Genomic DNA, 12,657 nt, shown 5'->3' on the forward strand with positions numbered 1-12,657 from the left:
CCACTCCACATAATAACACCCCACATAATCCATCCGCATAGCGGCAAATGGCAAGATTTCCTTCTTGTTGATGGCTGTTTAGTCACTGAGTTTTAGAGTTTGAGGAACTTAAGAGAACGTCAGCCCTTTGCACTCATTTGACAAAGATCGAAACTAAAGCCCACAGCGAGCTCATGGGTTGGCCTATGTTTGAGAGCTGGTATCAGCAGTGGTGACGTCCACTGGCTCACCTTAAGACTGAGTCTTTGGTAGTCCTTTATGGCACCTGCCCTCTAATACTTTTTATTTATTTATTTATTTATTTATTTATTTATTTTTAAGATTTTATTTATTTATTTGACAGACAGAGATCACAAGTAGGCAGAGGGGCAGGCAGAGAGAGGGGGGAAGCAGGTTCCCCATCAAGCAGAGAGCCGGACAAGGGGCTCGATCCCAGGACCCTGGGATCATGACTTGAGCTGAAGGCGGAGTCTTTAACCCACAAGCCACCCAAGTGCCCCCCTCTAATGCTTTTTAGAACATAAATTCTCCCCATTCTATTTGGAGGCTCTGCAGTATGTTCAGAATACCTCCAGGTTGGCTGAGCTGCCGACTCCTCCAGAGTAGCCCAAGAACACTTGACATTGTCTACTGGTTTAACAGTACATGAGGAGAGGAATAACGAAACAAACTTCGTAAGCACAGGTATGAGGCATCACAGAAGCCCTTTATAGTAGGGCTGCCCAGCTGAACCTCTGCGACTTTGGAGATGCTCTGTACTGGCACTGTCCAATATTGCGGCCACTGGCTGTTGAGGCTTTTGAGCACTAGAAGTGTGGCTAGTAGGACTGAGAAACTGAATTCGAGACTTTACTCAGTTTTAATTAATTGTAACTTATATATGCATAATCACATGCCACAACTGTACTGGATAGTGGAGATCTAGAATATTCATAAAATGAGGTTCCTCTTCTTTTTCATCACAATGATTGAGAAATTGGTTGAAACCAGTAATTTCTGGCCTACATACCAATGTCTTCCTCAGATCCTTTACCTCCCAGTATGTGAAGTATTTTATATTGTGCCAGAACAGCAATCATTCCACAGAAGATCAAACATGTTCCTTTGAAGGCCAAAGGCTGAGCATAACTCTTAATCACTAGACCCAGATTTACTGGTGTTATTTAGTTTTTTATTGTCTTTTACTGTGCATGTGATTTTCAAAATTTTAAATTCAGTTTTAAGAGCTTTAACATCTCAATAATGTTTTCCTAATTTTCCTCCATTTTCAGATGATAGTTGGTCTCTAGTGTTCCTATATTTACTACCTTTCACTGCATAAAAATCATCCCAAAACTTTGTGACTTAGAACACCAACATCTTCACTGTCACCAGTTTCTGGGGGTTTGGAACTGGGACACGGCTTAGTTGGATTCCTCGGCTCACAGTGTCGCAAGAGGCTGCAGTCAAGATGTCAGCAGAAAATGTAGTCATCTCGAAGCTTGACCAGGGTAAGATGTACTTCCAAGCTCCTTCCTAGGGCTGTTGAGAGGCCTCAGATCCTGGCTGACTGCTGAATGGAGGCATCAATTCTTTGCCATGCAGGTCTCTGAAGAGTGCTACGCACAACATGGCCGCTGGCTGGTGGCTACTCTCTGTTCCTTGCCACATGGGTCTCTACACAGAACAGATCACAACATGGCAACCTGCTTCATCAGAGAGAAGGCAAGAAAAACCAAAGACTGCATGGGAGCAAAGGGCCTGCTCTTTTGTAACCCAATCTCAGAAGCGACATCCCATCACTTTTGCTCTATCTTGTTAGAAGCAAGTCATTATGCACATCTCACACTCCAGGTAAAGGGATTAGACAAGGGGGTGCACCCCAGAAGGCAAGGATCATCAAGAATAATGTGAGAAGCTGATCTCCACAACTTCTTTAAAGAAGGCTCTTTTCCCTGCTGGTCTAGCCAATCTTGAATCTTAGCTTCAGGACCAGCTCTACCCAGAGTCACACCCACCATGTGGGTGTGTCCAACATCACTCACGTCATAGTGGGAGAAAGAGACCTAGAACCCAAGACTCTGAAGTTCCTGATCAGTCCTCTGTTTTCTCTCATATGTGTTTGGTTAGGACACCACTACAGGTACATGGAGCCCCACAGTGCCAAGCAAACACATCTTGACTTTAAAACACAGGCTTCAAGACTTGTAAACAGAAGAGTGCTATGACAGAAGTGATTTTTAAAGAAAGATTAGTGTGATGACTGTAAAATGAATTGGAGAGGGAAAGACTGGAAATTACATTAGTTCCAATTTATTTACACTTAGCAAATTTATGCTCTACAGTTTTGTAGTTTGTGACTATAAAAACAACCCATGTGTTTTCATAAGTCTTAATAAAATGGTCTTTAAAAGAATTATTTGGGCCAAAAATATATCAAGTAAAATGCTACATTGGAAAGTCTATGACCAAGTTTTATAATACACGATATTTTAGCATATGCACATTGAAATTAACTCTAAAAATGATCTCCAGTGAATTTCCAGAAATGGTTTCTTCTATTAACACAACAAGCTCCTGGGAAAGTCAGAACTTGAAAACCCTGAGAAGATACAGTTGTCTGTAAAATGTTTTATTTTTTTTTTAAAGGTTTATTTATTTATTTATTTGACAGAGATCACAAGTAGGCAGAGAGGCAGGCAGAGAGAGAGAGGGAAGCAGGCTCCCTGCTGAGCTGTGACCCCCGATGTGGGACTCAATCCCAGGACCCTGAGATCATGACTTGAGCTGAAGGCAGCAGCTTAACCCACTGAGCCACCCAGGCTCCCCTGTAAGATGTTTTAAAGTACTATCCTTCTAAGTCTCTACCTCCAGCCATAAGAACACACAAACCTGCATTTAAATGAATAGGATGGTGTGGCTAAGTCTTCTGCTTATCCATCAATATTCACCCTCGCCTTCTTTTAATAATGAATTTTTTTGAGGCTTAGCTGGGCATATTGCCCAGTCAAGACTACATTTCCCAGCCTCTCTTACAGTTAAGTGTATCCATTAAGACAAAGTTCTGGCCAATGGGCTATGAGTGGAGGTGATGTAACTCCTTCCTGCTGTGTCCTTAATGGGAAAGGTATGTGTTCCCCTTACTTCTTCTCTTCTGACTGGTTGGTATGCAGATGTGATGACAAGAACTGGGAGTAGCCAGAGGTGAAAGCTCCCATCACAGCCTTGGAATGGAAATTTCCATTACAGTTAAAATTTCTTTTAAGCCTAAGTCACTGTGGTTTGGAGTGTCCATATTAAAGAGTTTATACTATAACTTAACTACTACAATAACTATCCACCTTTCCTTTACCTTGGTCTCTACCTAAAGAAATAATAGGGAAAAAAAGTTTTGAATAAATAACAGACACCTAGACAAAAGTGAGAAGGAAAAGGGATGTATGGGGCCATGTTAAATTCTTGCTGTCCTCTCCTATTTACCAGAGAAGCTACCAGGATCATAATGGTAGTAGCAAACTCCTAATTTTTCTTTCTATTTGATTTTACTCCCCTTATTAAAAAAAAATTATTTATAATTATTTATTTTAAAGGGAGAGAGAGTACACAAAATTGAGCTTGAGCCAGTAGGGAGTAGGGAGAGACAGAAGGAAAGGATCTCAAGCAGACTCCCAGGGAGTCTGACACAGGGCTGTACGACATCCAAAATATGACCTTAGCAGAAATCAAGAGTTGGAAACTCAACCGACCCAGCCACCCAGGCTCACCTACTCCCCACTTCCTTTTAGTCAATAATGAAAAGAGCAGTAATAATATAATGTAAGTTCAGACTTGCTAATGAATCAAGGGTGACTTTAATTTTCCCCTTCTCAGGTTTGACTAGGGTCAGAAGCTAGAGAACTATTCAGCTCAGTGTGGATAAATGTTCAACCACTGCCCCCCCAGGGCAAAACAAGCCCCAGTAGGTAGAATTTGCCAATTTCCATGATGTGAATATTCCCACCATGGTCAATTTCAAGCTAGGAGTATAAGAAGAAATGTTCACATTTGTACTTTGCAAAGTAATACCAGCTGACTCCAGAACGCTGGGATCTCTCTATCTGTTACCTCGGCCTGGGATTGCTTCCCGGTTTCCTTACACTCCAGAGGAGGATGTTAAGTGTCCAGTGATGTGCACCAGGAAGAGTAAAGACAGAGTGGGGTGTGGCTCTCATGTTCTCAGAAGTGCATCTGGGGCCTGAACTTCATCTGATTTATGATGCTCCCACAGTAACATTTCATCCTTTTGGTTCAAGTCAGGGGTTGGTCAACTTGACTGCACACCAGAAACCCTGGAGAGTTTTTTTGGTTTTGTTTTAAGATTTTGGACACACCGAGAGAGGGAACACAAGCAGGGGGAGTGGGAGCGGGAGAAGCAAGCTTCCATCTAAGCAGGTAACCCCATGGAGGGCTGGATCCCAAGACCCTGGAATCATGACCTGAGCCGAAAGCAGATGCTCAACGGCTGAGCCACCCAGGTGCCCCTTCACCAGGGAGTTTTAAAAAACTAGCAATACCTGGAATCCAGCCGCGGAGATTCTGGTTCAATTGCTCTGGGCAGGGAATGTTAAAAAGGCAGATGATTTTAATTGCAGCCAAGGTTGAGAACTGCTGGTTTAAAGTAGTAGATCTCTGGGGTGCCTGGGTGGCTCAGTCGGTTAAGTAGCCAACCGGTCAAGTCTTGATTTTGACTCAGGTCATGATCTCACGGTCCTGGGATCAAGCCCTGCATCAGGCTCCGTGCTCACTGGGGAGTCCTCTTGAGGATCCTCTCTCTGTTCCTCCCCCCACTGGCTCTCCCTCTATCAAATAAATCTTTAAAAATAAATAAAGTAGCACACCTCTTATTTTTGTGGCAGAGGGTTGGTATTATTATCTCTGCTTTTGGCCTCAAGAGGAAAAGTCAACCTTACATAGCCTGGCAAAAACAGAAGAAGTCAATGTCAAGGCCAGGACCATTTCTTAGTGAAAGGGAAGCCTGAAGAGAAGAGGTCTGTGCTCTGACTCCTCTGTGGGTCCTAGAAAGACCTTAAATATTACTTTTCTGAATCCTTAAGAAAACACTAGTGAGACTTTCTTTTTAATTAGAAATTTTAGGAAGCATAGGAAATGCTGAAATCCTAGGGAGCTGTTATAGATCATTTAATCATCCCTGTTATGTTTTGAATTTCTGAAAAGTTATTCTCATTTATTTCTGTCCATGTTAGAAGCAGATGCTGAATTTACTGCTACTCAAAAATCAGCAGACAACTAGGTTGTGCAGTTTTTGAGCATTAAGTTAACCTCCGAAGTAAGTTGCGATTAGAATTTTACAAATTGGGCGCCTGGGTAGTTCAGTCCATTGAGCCTCTGACTTCGGCTCAGGCCATTACCTCAGGGTCCTAGGATCAAGCCGAGGTCAGGCTCTGCCCTGATCAGTGGATCTCTCTGCCTCTCCCCAGTTCTGTCCCTCTCTCTCTCAATAAATAAATACATCTGTGAAAACAACAAAAGAATTTTACAAATTGATCAAAGAGGTAGTTTACTAATAAATCATTTTCATGCGGTACTATTTCATATAATAATCCATACAAGTCTATATATAAATACACAGACAATATAAGCAGGACACAAAAGATCTGTTGGGCCCAGAACATGGTCATTGGAGACGCAACATGAGATGGAAGAAGAACAGAGGAGCAGGGGACCTGGGGGTCCGGCTGAACATTGTTCAAGCCTGATACAATTTCCTGAGTCATAGAAATGAGGGCATAGACAGGTGACTTTGGCCTTTTCAACTTTAATATTTTGATAAGGTATCCTGAGACTGAAATCCATCAGAGGTGTCAATGCACCCTACAGGTTCAAAGAACCAAATAGGTTCTTTCCCCTAGGTTTGGCAGATATCAACAAATTCTGAGAATGAGTGTCTATTTCTAGCAGTTTCTTTCCTCCCCCGAGTTTATATTCTTTCTAAGTCAGACATCGTAAATAAATCCCATCTCCAGGTCCAGTCCATTTAGCTAGTAGTGTTAGGAGTTAGCTGGATAGTTAGATAGTCAGGGCCGGGGTCGCCAACAAGAAAATATGGAGTTGGGACAGCTAAGACAAAACAGCCCTAACATCCTGTTTTCAGCTTAAACAGAACCACACTAACGCTCTGCTCTGCAGCCTTTGCAGAAATGACTTCTGCAAAACATCCTAAAATAAAACAATTAACCACAAAGCATTTTTTTTTTACAGACTTTATTTATTTATTAGAGAGAGCGAGAGGGGAGGGGGAAAAAGAACATGTGCAGGGGGAGAAGGCAGATGGAGAAGCAGACTCCCCGCTGAGCAGGGAGCCAGATGCAGGGCTCCATCCCAGGACCTGAGATCATGACCTGAACCCTAAGATCATGACCCAAACCAAAGGCACACACTTAACCAACTGAGCTACCCAGGCACCCCAACCACAAAGCATTTGTCCCTATCACAAGCAAGAGACAGTTAAGATGTCAGCCCCCAGAATGTCAGCCCCAAAAGGACTATTAGCACATAAATATTAGCCTATTAGGTAGACAAATGCTTGATCACAGCCCTGATTGGCACGACTCAGCACACCCTGATTGCTTAAGGTAGTTTCACAAAAAAGCTCATAAAAACCCCCAAACTTATAAACTCCAAGGGCAACACTCTTGGGGTCACTCCTTCAGGATCTTTGTACTATCACTCAATAAGCTTTGCTTTACTGCCCACCACTCTTCATGTGGTCTACCTCTTCATTCTTCAAAACAGTGTGACCAAGAACTGTGGGCACTGAAGGCAGAGCAGTCCTGCGGCAGTAGCAGGCTCCCACAGCACCATGTTGAGAAAGTTTCTGAAGCCAGATACACACTTGGTGGGACTGAAGAGTGCCATGAGAAATGGGGATTGTCTTGGGTCCAAAGAGAGGGAAACAGCAATCCAGGCCTGCCATGTGCCATCTGTGTTCTTGATCTTTCCATTGAGACCAGTGTTTTTTTCACCTGCTATGAGGTACTTCTGAAGGGAAATGAATTGGGGGACCCTGTATTCTACCATCTTCTGCTAGGAAAATTTAGTCCATTATCAAAGTCAAAATGGATTTGAAGGTTATTCAACCAAAGCATTTGGCTACTTCCTGAGTCTTTGACAAGCAGCTCCAATTTGGGTAAAATCTATATAATGATCAAATAACCAGTAGTTGACTCATTTAAATAATTAATTTACTTAAAGAAAAAAAAACCTTGTTATTTTGGTTTGGCTAAAATGAACAAACAAACAAAAAACCCTGCTTTTTGATTATTTGGCTTTTAAGCTAGTCTCATTAGACACAGTCTAAAAGATAACAGAAATCATGACCTTCCTTCTCTCTCACCTCCTTAAACCCCGGGTGGCCGTAGTTTTCCATGTAAGCTGTGTGTCACTACAGCATGATCTGAACGGTAATTAACTACTTTAGAAGTTAATCCAGCATATACCTTGAAGGAGAAGCAATTCCATTCCTAATAGTTGCTTGGAAGATTGATTCTTACTTCTGGCTCTCGAAACTGTATGTAGTAATTGCCCCAGAATTTAAAAATCACCTGGGGAATTCCTTCTTCCACATCTAAGATACAAACAGCTAATGACTTTGACATTTCGTAGTGTGTGTGTGTGTGTGTGTGTGTGTGTGTGTGCACTTTGTGGAGGAAGAGGTTGTGCTGCTTTTGGAACAGTGTCTTAAAAATCACTGCATGATAATAAAGTTGTTTCTTATGGAAGAAAAAAAAAAAAGAAAAGAAAGTTTCCTCTTGTAAAGACCTGAACAACCCTATTTGATCAGACTGTGAAACTGAGTTTCAAAACTAGTAAATCGATCATGTATAGAGAGAAATCTTTACAAGATAGGTCTTCTCAGAGTAGTTGCTCTTGTACTTGGATCCTCTGGTTACAGAATTGCCTGCTTTCATGTTGGCTTTGTTGCTGTTACTGATTGTAAATCAGGGTTATGACAGCCTTCAGAGCAACAATTCAGTTTGTAAATTAACCACTCACTTTCTCGATCGGAAGATCTTACTCTAACACCATTCTCGTATGCCTCTGTTGTATGCCTATGTCGATCTGATCATTAGACTATGTTCTGTACGCTACCCTTCCTAAACTTGCTAAATACCTTGTGACTGGCGGGAGTGGGCCAGATTCTCTTCCTATTTCCAGTTTCCAATTGCTTCAGTCTCCTCCAAATTTATAGTCTCATGTAGCACTTGACGTACAAGGAAGACCTCACTGTGAATGTCTATGAATTCACTGTCATGATGGTTGTGTTTAGCTTTTATTTGTCAGTCATATTCTATCCTGCTTCAGAAACTAGATGTGGGATAAAACTGGAGATGGTTCAGTTGGGGTTTTCAACTATTATTAGTTATTCGTCAATCAACGTAAATCCTTGAACTGTCAAGTAGACTTCAATATCTTAATGGTTTGAAATACTAAGAGAAATTGAACTAGTAAACCAGACATAAATCTCCGATTCAGGAGTAATTAAGGGAATCTGTAAAAAAAAAAAAAAAAAAAAATTACTTATGGTAAAAAGAAAACAGAAAACAGGCCTGGCTCTGAAGTTGGTTGCAACGAGACAACAAGTACAACATGAGGCATTTGATTACCGAGCCGTAACGGCACTAAGTTATGGCGGGCATGATCCCAGAGGACTGGTTAATGAATAAAGGCTTCAGAGACGAGGTGAACTGAGTCCAATATTAAAGGAGAACAAGGTTTGGAAAGGCAGAGGGAGAAGAGCAGGCATTCTGAGGCGCTGAGGAAGGCAAATGCATGGAGAGAAAAACCACTGGGGTCAATGAGGTGGTCAGCCTGTCTCCAAGAGGGGTTTGGAATACTGGGGCAACCATGTAAATGTGATGGGTAGGGGTAGGGGTCCAAGTTCAGCGGGGCTTTAAAACTACACTGAGAGGCTTGTGCTTTGTGTAATAGAAAACCATGCACTGCGGAAGGATTTTGACCTAGGGAGCGATGTTATAAAATAGTGTTTTCAGATTCTATTTCTGGCAGTGAGACAGAGGATGAAGGAAGACTAGGAACAAGGCTGCTGAATCGGCTTAGCGGTAAGGAAAACAAGGCATTCTGACTATAGTGGAGACCATGGGAGCAGAGGCAAGAGATGATTCAAAAGAAATTCCAACCAGTCTCAGCGTCTGGCTAGATATGGGATAAGGATGGAGTCAGTCAAGGGTACATTTGAGGGTGGGTGAAGTCTGGGGTGGGGATTTCAATGACCGAAGGAGGGAAGCCAGAGGAGGAAGTGTCTTCGAACGTGTGGAATTTGAAATGACCCTGTAGGAGGCTGATTTGAGAAAGTAATGAAACTTTGTCTCGAAACTGAGTCTAAGTCATTTAACAGCACTAACAAGGAAAGGAGTACCTGACTCTCACGGCTGCAGAACTGATTGACTGTGGTCAGAATGTGAAAGTGGTCTGTGACGTGCTATCCAAATGTGAGCCTTCAGCCTTTTACTATGAGCGCATCTTCTCCCCAGGTGCACAGATGGTGCTGAAGAAGATGTAGAGCTTCTGCTCACAAACCTGAGTCCGGTATGTTTTGAGATCTATCACTTCCGGTGACAGGGAGACTGGGAGGGGGACAGGTAAGGGATGATGATGAGGGTCTGGCCTAGGGTAGTGACAGTGCAGGTAGAAGTCAGTAGACTTACACCGCTTTTCAGGAAGAAGAATTGATTGGATGTGGGGCATGAGTAAGAGGGCGAATCCTAGGATGACATCCAGGCTTCCGGTATGGTAATTGATGGACTGCGGTTTAAGTCACCAAGGAAGAAACGATGGGAGGAAGCGCAGACTTATCAGGGAGGAATACGATGAATTCAGTTGGTACACCGTGGTAGGCAGAGTCCTGCTCACACAAAGAAGTCTGCATCCTAATTCTCAGAACCTGTGAACATGTTTATGGAAAAGGGACTCTGCAGATGTGATTAAAGATTCTGAGATGAGATTATCACAGACTGTCTGGTTGGGCCCAGTGTCCTAAGTGAAAGAGAGAGATCAGGAGAGTGAGAGTCAGAGTGAAAGGATATGAGAAGGACACGCCATTGTTGGCTTTTAAGAAGGTGGAGAGGCTGGGACCCCTGGATGGCTCAGTTGTTAAGCATCTGCGCTTGACTCAGGTCATGATCCCAGGATCCTGAGATCGAGTCCCACAGTGGGCGCCCTGCTCAGTGGGGAGCCTGCTTCTCCTTCTCCCTTTGCCTGCCACTCCCCCTACTTGTGCTTTCTCTCTTTCTGTGTCAAATAAAATCTTTTTAAAAAATCCAAAATAGATTTTTATGTAATTTCTACTTAATAACATTCTTGACATCTCCAAAGATCTCAAAAGATTTTCAAATCTATAAGCTTTTCTACCCTAACAATTGAGTAGTAATGATCAGTCCCATTTTCTGGTAAAAGAATTGGTAAAGACCTGTCCATGATATCCCACTGCCCAAATATTCAAGTGAAAAATATAGTTAGCCTTTTAGCTGCTTGAATGATGGCAACAACTGCCCAGCATTCTGTACTCATGGAGAATTGCTGAAAAGTAATTTTCTAGCTACATGAAACTCATGTCTTTAGATATCAAGGACCCCCACTCCTACATTGAGAATTATTCTCTTTATCAATGCATCAAAATTTTCTCTACCTTCTTAAATGTATATCAAACATAATTTAGCCTTTCAAAATGGAGGGTTCTAATTATTAAAATGAATTATCAACAATTATATACTAACTTCTTTGCAGTGCTGACTTCTTAGGTTATTTAAATTTATAATAATTTTTATGGGAAAAGGGCTCCAGATATATTTTTACCTTTTGCATTCCCAAATAATTATTCCTGAATAAATCTATGTGTGTACACACATAGACACATGCATAGGCACGCGTGAGTGTGCGCACGTACACACACACACACACACACACACACACACACATTCCATTCTGGCAACCTGGCAACCCTGCCTACTTTCCTACTGCCCCTTCTTTTTTTTTTTTTAAGGTTTTATTTATTTATGTATTTGAGAGATAGCAAGCGAGTGAGCAAGCAGGGGGAGGAGCAGAGGGAGAGAGACAAGCACACTCTCCACTGAGCGCAGAGCCTGATGCCAGGGCCCAACACAGAGCCCATGAAGGGTGATCCCACAACCCTAAGATAATGACCGGAGCTGAAATCAAGAGACTGATGCCCAGTCACTCAACAGACTGAGCCACCGAGGTACCCCTTTACTGCCTCTTCTTAATTTCTACTTCCAGTTTGCCTTGGACATAAAGACTAGTAAGCAAGTTTGTTAAAAATGTGTGTAGAACAAAAGTTTAAAAGTTTGATTTAGGTACTTTTATATATATAACATTATAAGCATTGATATGAAGTTATTTAGAGGCCCTTTTATGGAGAGATGAGATTGTTGGAAAAAGAAGTCCCAATTAAGGGAAGGTTGAGAAAGAGCCATGTGCCAAGGATCTTGTGTTTTATGCCTCACTCTTTGACTTCTAGAAAATTCTCCCCATTTTATCTGGAAGTAAGCCCCATCTAGGTGGTTATAATGGGAAAAGCCATGGTGGCCAATATTTTCCCCTCTCCCCATAGGGTCATAAATGTTTGGCACAGGAGTGAGCACATGATTGAAGACTGGCCATCCATTTTCTTCTCTGGATGTTTGAAATCAGAAGGAAAGGAGGGGAAAAGGGAGAAAGATCAGTCTCTAAGCAGACAGATGTATCAAATGAAAATTCTGAGAACTGGTAAAGGTCATAATATCCATCCCATGAACACAAAGGCAGAGAAGACGGGAGGAGAGGATGGAACAGATGCACAGAGAAAAGAACAGTAGGAGAGGCTGGACAGCTTCTAGGAGCCTTGTTTTAGTGCTTTCCTGAGGCCCAGTTAAATCTCTGTCCTTGAGCTCCATGTATCCTAGGCAGAGACTTTCAAAATACTTAACAGTGGCACAAGAAAAAGAAAAACAAAAAACAAAAAAAAACAGGTCAGGGTCAGATGGCTGCTACACGGTCCTGGAAGTCTGCTGCCCTTTTACACATTACCCCTTCTGTGATGGCACACAGAATCCCAAGAAATCCCCAGAAGATAGGTTGGGCTGACTGAGGAATGAGGAGGCCTTTGTGGGTCTCAGAGCAACAGGAACAGAGCTTTTTTTTTTTTTTTTTTTTTTAAAGGAAGGAAGAACCTCCCCCTGTTTAAAAAAAAAAAAAATAGATTTTATTTATTTATTTGAGAGAGAGAGAGAGAGAACACACAAGCGGGGCATGGAGGGAGGAGGAGAGGTGCGGAGGGAGAGGGAGAAGTGGACTCCCCGCTGACCGGGAGACCTAATGCGGGGCTTGATCCCAGGACCTTAGGATCATGACCTGAACTGAAGGCAGATGCTTAATCGACTGAGCTACCCAGGTATCCCATGAACAGAGCATTTTAAAATATAAATAACCAGCATCGTCATATAAGTGCAACCATCTATCAGCCCTGTCTGTGTCCTTATAAAAAAAAAAAATGTTGCTTTTTTTTCACTTCAGTTAGTTTGAGTGGTTTCTGTTATTCACAGCTGGAAATCTACAAAATAATGATTTGTGCCGTGTCATGGCTTGCCATCTATTTTGCTAACT

General features: G+C 42.3%; 2 long non-coding RNA genes across 5 annotated transcripts in view; one reads left to right on the forward strand and one right to left on the reverse strand.

Annotated features, from left to right (window-relative positions):
* Nucleotides 1-1,519: 1,519 nt before the first annotated feature.
* The window catches only part of LOC131836455 (uncharacterized), a 108,224-nt gene continuing 97,086 nt past the window's right edge, over nt 1,520-12,657 (reverse strand). Inside the window, exon 5 of the long non-coding RNA XR_009355621.1 lies at nt 1,520-1,656. This is a non-coding gene — a long non-coding RNA (uncharacterized LOC131836455). The remainder of the gene's footprint in view (nt 1,657-12,657) is intronic.
* The window catches only part of LOC131836454 (uncharacterized), a 33,021-nt gene continuing 29,401 nt past the window's right edge, over nt 9,038-12,657 (forward strand). For all 4 annotated transcript variants that reach the window (XR_009355617.1, XR_009355619.1, XR_009355620.1 and 1 more), the window contains exons 1-2: nt 9,038-9,098; nt 9,531-9,585. This is a non-coding gene — a long non-coding RNA (uncharacterized LOC131836454). The remainder of the gene's footprint in view (nt 9,099-9,530; nt 9,586-12,657) is intronic.

This window comes from Mustela lutreola, chromosome 7 (assembly GCF_030435805.1).
Source record: "Mustela lutreola isolate mMusLut2 chromosome 7, mMusLut2.pri, whole genome shotgun sequence".
Lineage (NCBI taxonomy): Eukaryota > Metazoa > Chordata > Mammalia > Carnivora > Mustelidae > Mustela > Mustela lutreola.